An 8,688-nucleotide genomic window follows, 5' to 3' on the forward strand; every position below is an offset into this window, starting at 1 on the left:
CTATCCCCAGGGCAATAATCAATTCCATTCCACCAGACATGACTAATTTGCATTTCTATGGACAGGAATAATTTGCATTAATATTGGTTTTCTACAACTTACAGAGGTGTAAAATAGACCAAAGACAAGAAAAGATAACATGGACAGGTTCTCCAGATAAGACACCCAATACCTTTTTTTGGATCCATTTTGGTCTTTTGCTTTTTCCTAATAGTGACCACTGGTGGAGAAGACCAAGAAACATGAATATATAAAAATTAAAAACATGTACATCCCAGAGTACATATAGTTGTTAAAACTCTTTAGCATGTACACCTAAGATCTGTGCATTTCAATGCATATAAATTTTACGTCAATTAAAATAATTGTTTCAGGGGTGCCTGCCTGGCTCAGTTGGAAGAGAATGTGACGCTTGATCTCTAAGTCATGAGTTCGAGCCCCATGCTGGGTGTAGAGATTACTTAAATAAATAAATAAATAAATAAATAAATAAAATAAAAATAGTTTCTTAAAAAATAACAGAAAAACCTTGTGGATGTTAAAAGTTATTAATACATTTTTCAATTAAGCATTACAATGAGAAAACATTTGTAACACATATAACAGACAACAGATTGCTATCTTCAATAAATAACGGGGTCACGTGAATCAATTAAATTAAAACCCCAAGCAGAGACACACATTTAAAACCATTCATACTAGTAATTAATTGCAAATTTAAATAAATTCTTTTTCACTTATCCCATGGTTAGTAAAAATTATTTTACTTTTGATAAGGGGGCAGTAAGCTAAGCGTTCTACATCCTGCTTGCTGCTGGTACGACACACTGACGCATATTTTCTGGGGAGTCTTTTTACAGCACGAATAAAAAGACTTACAAATGTTTTTGACTCAGTAATTCCAACACTAGGTCTCTTACAAGGAAATAATTAGAAATACATACCGAGGTGCATGTACAAAAATAGTCAAAATAGCGAGAAATTGGAAATAACCAGTGTCTAGTAATAGGTTAATCACTGCAAAAATTACAATAGAACCATATGATAAAAAGATCATTCAACCATTAAAAATGCTCATGGGGTGGCTGGCTGGCTCAGTCAGTAGAGCATAGGACTCTTGATCTTGGGGTTGTGTGTTCAAGCCCCACTTGGGTGTGGAGATTATTCAAAAATAAAATCTTTAAAAAAAATAATAATGTTGGGGCCCCTGGGTGGCACAGTTGGTTAAGCATCTGACTCTCAATTATCGCTCAGGTCATGGTCTTTGGGTCATGAGATCGAGCCCCGCATTGCCCTCCATGCTCTACACGTGGTCTGCTTGGGTGTCTCTCTCCCTCTCCTTCTGCCCCTCCCCTCCCCCACCCCACTCTCTCTCAAAGAAATAATCTTTAAAAAATAATAATGTTTATGAAGAATGTGTAAGACATGGGGTGATGTTCAAGATATATTACATGAAAAATCGGGATACGGACCTATATATGTCATGTTTATAACCATATAAAAATATATGCACATATACCCACATGTAGTGGATGCTACACTGGAGATGTAACTCGTGGATTGTTTATTCGCTGCTTTATGAAAAGAATGCCAGAATGTGTTCTCCTGGGAAGGAGACGCTCCACCATGAGGTCCCCTTCCTTCAATGGAAGAGACTAGAATTTGGCTGTTTTGAAGGGCTGGTCCCCCAGAGGCAATCAGACCCCATTGTCAGGGAAGGTGGGGACCGGGAACCAACCTTTTGTGCGAAAAGGCACACACAGGAGCAAACCTACTGAAAGTCAGTCTTGGGGGTAGGGTGGAATTTGCAGCTCTATGGTCTAGGAGGGAAGTGGAACAAGACGATCTGTTTTAAGGACTGAACACAAACGCCAAAAAGAGGAAGGGGATGGTAGAATCCCACAGGTATTCATCAGAGCGGGTCCTGGGACAGTGCTGGGGCTGGATGCCGGGAAGGGCTGGACACCAAGAATGAGGCCTTGGGAACTGGTAAAGGACTCTGGATGAGCGGACGCTAAGAGAGTGGCATTCCTCCCCGCCAGGACCTAACAGATCTGTCAGCCTGGCCTGCAGTCCCCTTGGTGGCAACAAGCAGGGGCATCGGAGAGTGACACCTTGTGGTGGCAAAGGGCAATTGCAGAAACAGCCACGGTCCAGAGCTTAGGACACGTGGGCTATTCTCCAATAGGTGTGACCGGCCGTAGGACTTTGTGTATTACATAAACTCTAGGGTCCTGGGCAGTCCAGAAGGGGGAGCTCTGAGAAGGAGGTAACTGGCTAATTTAACAGCCGGAGTCTAGAGCTAGGTTTTAGTTTCACTGATTTTGGAAAACTTTTTACGGGCATCCTGACTGCTATGGTACAGTTCATATTGGCCCTGTTCATATGCACGGAAAAAAGAACGAAAGGAAACTCACCAAAAATGGTGACAGAGATGTTCATTCTTTAAAAGGCCAAATAGATTCCAATGTACAGATATTCCAAACATTATTTATCTAGGCCTCCGTTTATAAACATTTTAATTATATATTTTTTTGGTTACAACTATTGCTATAATAAATATTCTTGTACATATCTTGGCATATTTGTATAATTCTATCTATAGTATTCTTAGCAATAGAATTGCTAGTTTACCTTCCAAAATGACTGCCCCAATTCCTATTACCACCCACAGGAGAGTGAATTATTTTGCTCACTGTCAACACTACTGTGTATTATCATGCTTTAATATTTTTGCCAATACCACAGGAGAAAAACAGTATATTTGTTAGTTTTTTTAAAGAGAAAGGGGGAAAGAGAGTGTGAGAGAGAGAGAGCACGAGCAGCGGGGAGGGGTAGAGGGAGAAGCAGACTCCCCACTGAGCAGGGAGCCCACGTGGGACTTGATCCCAGGACCCCGGGATCATGACCTGAGCCGAAGGCAGACACTTAACCGACTGAGCCACCCAGGGATCCCCAAAAAACGGTATATTTTGTTTTGATTTGCGTTTAAAAAATTATTAGTGAGGCCGAGTTTTTTGCTCTGTGACCTGCTTATTCTTACCCTTTGCCCATTCTTCTATTGAGTTGTGGGTCTTTCTCACTCAGCTGTATAAACCCATAGTAAATTAGAAATTAGACCTTTGTCTCATGTGTTACAAATATTTCCCCAACTTTGTCCTGTGACTTCAGTTTTAGCCTTTTATGCTCTACAGACATTTTTAATTTTGTGTGTTCAAATTTCTTTCTTTTTCTTCCTGGGTCTGAGTGTATTTGTTTTATAATTTAAAAAACATTCAATTTGTGTGTGTGTGTGTCTCAAACACACACACACACACACACACACACACACACACACACACACACACACACACAGAGGGACAGAGAAGCAACTCAAACACACAATGGTAAATGGCCATTAGGAGAAAGCCTATGACCGAACCTTTCCCTGAGGATGTTTCTGGCTCCCAGGCCACGTGACCCAGTCGGTCTCAGGCGGTGGCTTCAGTATTTGTGAGGGAGTAGCTTCCAAGCGAGTGGCCGTCTGGTTTGACAAGCCAGTCAGGGAATTTGTCCCGAAGCCTTTGTGCATGCCACATGCCTTGCAAGCTTCTGCAGGTCAAAAGACTTTTTTCCTTCTCTTCCCAACTAGCTATTCTAGTGATAATTTTTCTCCCTATGAACTAAGCAGTCTAAGGATTATATATACAGATGACCCTTGAACAATATGGGTTTGAACCGTGCAGGTCCACTTGTATGTGGAATTTTTTTTTAAGTAAGCTCTATGCTCCATGTGGGGCTTGAACTCATGACCCAGAGATCAAGTCGCATGCTCTACAACTGAGCCAGCCAGGTGCCCCTATATGGGGATTCTTTTTTTTTTTTTTAATAAATACCATACGGTACTGTAGATGTATTTTCTCTTCTGATATTTTTCTCTTCCAGTTTTTTAAATAATGTTTTCTTTTATCTACCTTACTTTATTGTAAGAATACAGTATATAACCCGTATTATATATCAAATGTTAATTGTTTCTGTTATTAGTAAGACTTTCGGTCAACAGTAGGCTCTAAGTTTTTGGGGAGTCAGAAGTTCTGAGTAGATTTTCAACTGCTGGGGTGGAGGTGGGGGGCAATGTTGGTGCTTTTAGCCCCCCAGTTGTTTAAATGTCAACTGTATACATACAGTCTGTGTGTATACAGTGTGCGTGTACATGTGTGTGTGCATGTATTTACATTTTTTTCCTTCCTATCTTTCTACTTAGTCTTCACGTGTAATAACTTGCGGGGTCACTGATGATTCTAGAGCTAAATCCCCTTTAAAACACGCTCTGCCTCAAGCCATTCCCGGTACAGCTAGTGCCTCTGTGTTTGGCAAGCACCAGTCCACACTGGGCTGCCTCCTGACTCATTCTGTCCAGCCCAGAGCGCCCTTGTGTCTTCTGAGAAATATCTCTGACTAGAGCAGTTCAGAGTAGGGCATGGGAACCAGCCGAGATTGTAAAGCCATTCTCTTCCTTCTTGGCACAAAGGGGCTAGAGAAGCCCAGGCCAGCAGAGGACAAATGAGAAAGAGAAAAACCAGCATTCCCAGGATGAGAAAGACAAGGACCAAAGACACCCCCCCCCTACACTAACTACAAAGCATTCATTAAGAAAAACAAAAAACAAAAAAACAGGGAAAAATACAGGCCTTGTTGGGAGGGGTGAAAAATTCCATTCTAAACAAAACAAAACAAACAAACAAATCCTGCTCTAGCTCTTCTTTCTACACAGACATGGGTCATGTGATACTTCACAATTGTTCAGTGGCACTTCTTGGACTGAATTTCACTGCTCCCTCTTTAAAATAAATGCTTCCCTGATCTCATTCTCTAGCTTCCCTTTCTCTCTTGGCATTCCTACTAGGAGCCCACCCCCCTTGAGATTTTTTCTTCCTTTTAGGCCAGTCTTCCAGCATCCTACGACACTGTTCATGTAATAATTTTTTTTAAAGATTTTATTTATTTGATAGAGAGAGCGAGAGCACAACCTAGAGGAGCAGAAGAGGGAGAAGAAGGCTCCCTGCTGAGGGGAGCCTGATTCGGTGCTTGGTCCCAGGACCCTGGGATCACGACCTGAGCCGAAGGCAGTCACTTAACCAACTGAGCCACCCAGGTGCCCCTGTTCATGTAATAATCTTTTCCCAATCCTGTTTAATGGTCCTGCTTCTGTGGCATAACTAGCAAAAATGAGACACACATGCTTCCTACAAAGAGATTCCCTTCCCAGCGAGGACACAGGGTAGATTGAGCATAGGGTGGGGGGGGGGTCTTCGGCAGGGGAGACACTTCTGCATCCTCAGGCCGAAGGCAAGGCTCCTCTGCCTCAATGCCTGAGCCTGCTCAGAGCTCACGGGCCCTGATCCTGACCAAGGTTTATGAAAGCAGGTCCTGCCCATCCCTACTCTTACCAGCTCCTCAATTCTAGCTGACCTGGGAGCTCCCTGAAAGCCTCAGGCTGGGCACTCCTGGGGCAAGGTCTCTTCTTGCTCAGCATCTAAAAATAAGTCGTGACTCGTGTACTTTCTGCCTGTTCAGTTTCTCCTAGTAAGCCTTCTATCTCTGGAGTGGAGAACCTGCCTTTGTCTGGGGCACTGGTAAGGAAAACGAGGAGCCAGATCCAATCCCCTCTCACCCTGGTGTGTTCAGGGGGTGGGCATGGGACAGACTCAGCCAACCAAATGCGCTTTCCCTGGTCTTGGAGCCCTGAGAGGAAGGCAGGCTAACAGAGACAGCTGGAGGATCGCGGGGGCTCATGGGGAGGGCAAACTAGCCTGTTTCTGCTAAGAGACTGTTGTTGTGGTTCTTGGGCCCTTACTTATCCTCTGTTTCTTGGCTCCCAACTGTTCTTAATTAAGCCTGAGTCTTCCCCATTTACTCTGTGAATTCCCTAATATTCTTTCAATAAGTCCCTTTTAGCCAGAGTAGTTCTCTGAAGATTCTAACTGGAAATCCCCATTGGTAGCATGGAGCCTCTGTCACCCCTGTAGTTTGGCTGATGGAGAAAAGATTCACTTGGGGGAACAATCCTACTCACTGAACTGGACTGTGTTTCTAGGCTTGCTCACTGTCCCAGGCTGGCTTGGGCACCAGGCCCATTATGCCAGAAACTGGTCTTAAATGTGAGTTGCTTTCTTTTCTTTTCTTCTTTTGTTTTTTGTTTTAAAGATTTATTTACTGTGGGGCGCCTGGGTAGCGCAGTTGTTAAAGCGTCTGCCTTCGGCTCAGGGCGTGATCCTGGGATCTGGGATCGAGTCCCACATCGGGCTCCTCTGCTGGGAGCCTGCTTCTTCCTCTCCCACTCCCCCTGCTGTGTTCCCTCTCTCGCTGGCTGTCTCTGTCAAATAAATAAATAAAATCTTTAAAAAATAAATAAATAAAGATTTATTTACTGGGCACCTAGGTGGCTCAGTCAGTTAAGTGTCTGCCTTCAGCTCAGGTCAGGATCTTGGGGTCCTGGGATGGAGTCCTTCATCGGGCTCCCTGCTCAGCGAGGAGTCTGCTTCTCCCTCTGCCTCTGCCCCTCCCCGCTGCATGACCTCAAATATATAAATAAATCTTTTTAAAAAATAAATTTATTTACTTATTTGAGAGTGTGAGAGAGTGCGCAAGCACTTGCGGCGGGGGGTGGGGGGGCGGCGGGGAGAATGTTAAATAGACTCCATGGGGTTCAGTCTCCCGACCCTGAGATTACCACCTGAGCCAAAGCCAAGAGATGCTTAACCCACTCGCCCAGGTGCCCTGAATGTGAGTTGCTTTCTATCTAAACCTGGGACACTTGACATTGGCCAGGACCAACTTCCCGGAAAATCAGGCACAGGGAAGAGATGGCTGGCTCCAGGATTCTCCTGTGACAAGACAGTGCCAGTTTCTTGTTGTCAAGGGTTGGCTTGGGATAGGAGCAGAGGTAAACGCACTCTTAGGCTGCTAGGAATTTTCAGCAGTGAACCCCCCAGGCCCCCACACCCAAACACATCTTTTCCCATTTGTGTACATTCCCATTCCTAATGAGGATGGAAATGTGGAAAAGCAAATCTTTGTAATATGAGAGCATCCCCAAGAATTATCATCCTCATCTATTTTGCATATCTTGTTCTCTAGGAATGCTGACCAGGGGGTGGCCACTGGGAGCTCGGCATCCAGGCACAGAGTGAAAACTTCTCAAGCTGGCCTGGAGGTGGTGCTATTTGCACGTGGTCAATTTAGGCTAATACATTAAGATGCTGCCAGGGAGGCTGAACCTCACCTTGCATCTTTACATTTGGAATGATTAAAGGAGTTCATTAGTGAAAAACAGGTGAAACTGAAATAATCTTTGGAGTGGTGCAGAGATCTAAGAATGACACCAAACTCAGAAGCTACAAAAAGACGAACAGCATAAACATTTCTATGCTAAAAAAAACAGCGAAAAAAGGACAGCAAACTGAGAAATAGTGACTTCTGTGACAAAGAAATCATTTTCTTAATATACTCAAAATTCTTGCAAATAAATTTGACTAAAACATGGGAAGAAGTAGAAGAATAAAATCTTGCCATTTGCCACGACATGGATGGAGCTAGCGAGTATAATGCTAACTGAAATACATCAGCCAGAGAAAGACAAATACTGTATGATCTCACTCAGAGGTGGAATTTAAGAAACAAAACAAACGGACAAAGAAAAAAAGAGAGACAAATCAAAAAACAGACTCTTAACTAGAGAGAACCAGCTGCTGGCGACCAGAGGGGAGGTGGGTAGGGGGTGGGTGAAACAGGAGATGGGGATGAGCACCGGGTGATGGATGGAATCGCTTCATTATTGTACACCTGAAACAACACTGTATGTAAACTATACTGGATCAAAGGAAAACAAACAAACAAACATGGGAAGATAAGAACCACCAGTTCACAGAAAAGGAGATTAGAATCACCCAAATAAACATAAAACATTTCTCAAATACTCACAGAATTTTCATGAATATGAAATGTGATAGAAATAAAAAATTAAAATCAGAAATGTAATCATTTGCTTGTGAGCCTCGGATGACTCTCTGCATAAGCATTCACAGTCGTTCTATCACAGACCACTGAGCGCGTGTCTCCCTCCAGCCTCCTATCCCCCCCCCCCCCCCTTGGGTTTCCAGACGGTTTCTCACCTGTTGTCATGCAGTGTTGGGGCAGCTACTTCTTCGAGGGCACCGACTTGGGAAGGATAGAGGCCGATCTCCCACTCTCACCTCCCAGTGCTGAGACCCACGGTGAGCAACGCTGGGACCAGGGACTGACGTGGACACGTGGAACAGGTGTGCTGGGAGCGGCGTCCGCGTGGGGCAGGTTCCAAGAAGACCAGGTGGACGAAAGCATGGGAGTTCTTCCGCGGCAGAAGAGGCGGGACCGGGCTTGCCTCCAGCAGCAGGACTGCCTCCTGCCGCAGGAACACCACGTGCGAAAACAAAGGGGTGTGCTAAGGTCAGGTGCGAGCGTGGACCCGCAGGTTGGGGGAGGTGGCGCCGGGCTTGGGCAGCGGGGGGACTTTTCCTGGGCGGACTCCTGCCAGGTCGGGGACAGCCGTCGAGGGTCCTAACAACATGCCTTGCCACACAGTCCCCCGCTGAAAAGGACCTTCAAGCCCCTCCACACAACTTTCCATTTTTCAGAGGCAAATACACGGAGGCCTCAGGGAAGTGAAAT

This window comes from Ursus arctos, unplaced genomic scaffold (genome assembly GCF_023065955.2).
Source record: "Ursus arctos isolate Adak ecotype North America unplaced genomic scaffold, UrsArc2.0 scaffold_28, whole genome shotgun sequence".
NCBI classification, from domain to species: domain Eukaryota; kingdom Metazoa; phylum Chordata; class Mammalia; order Carnivora; family Ursidae; genus Ursus; species Ursus arctos.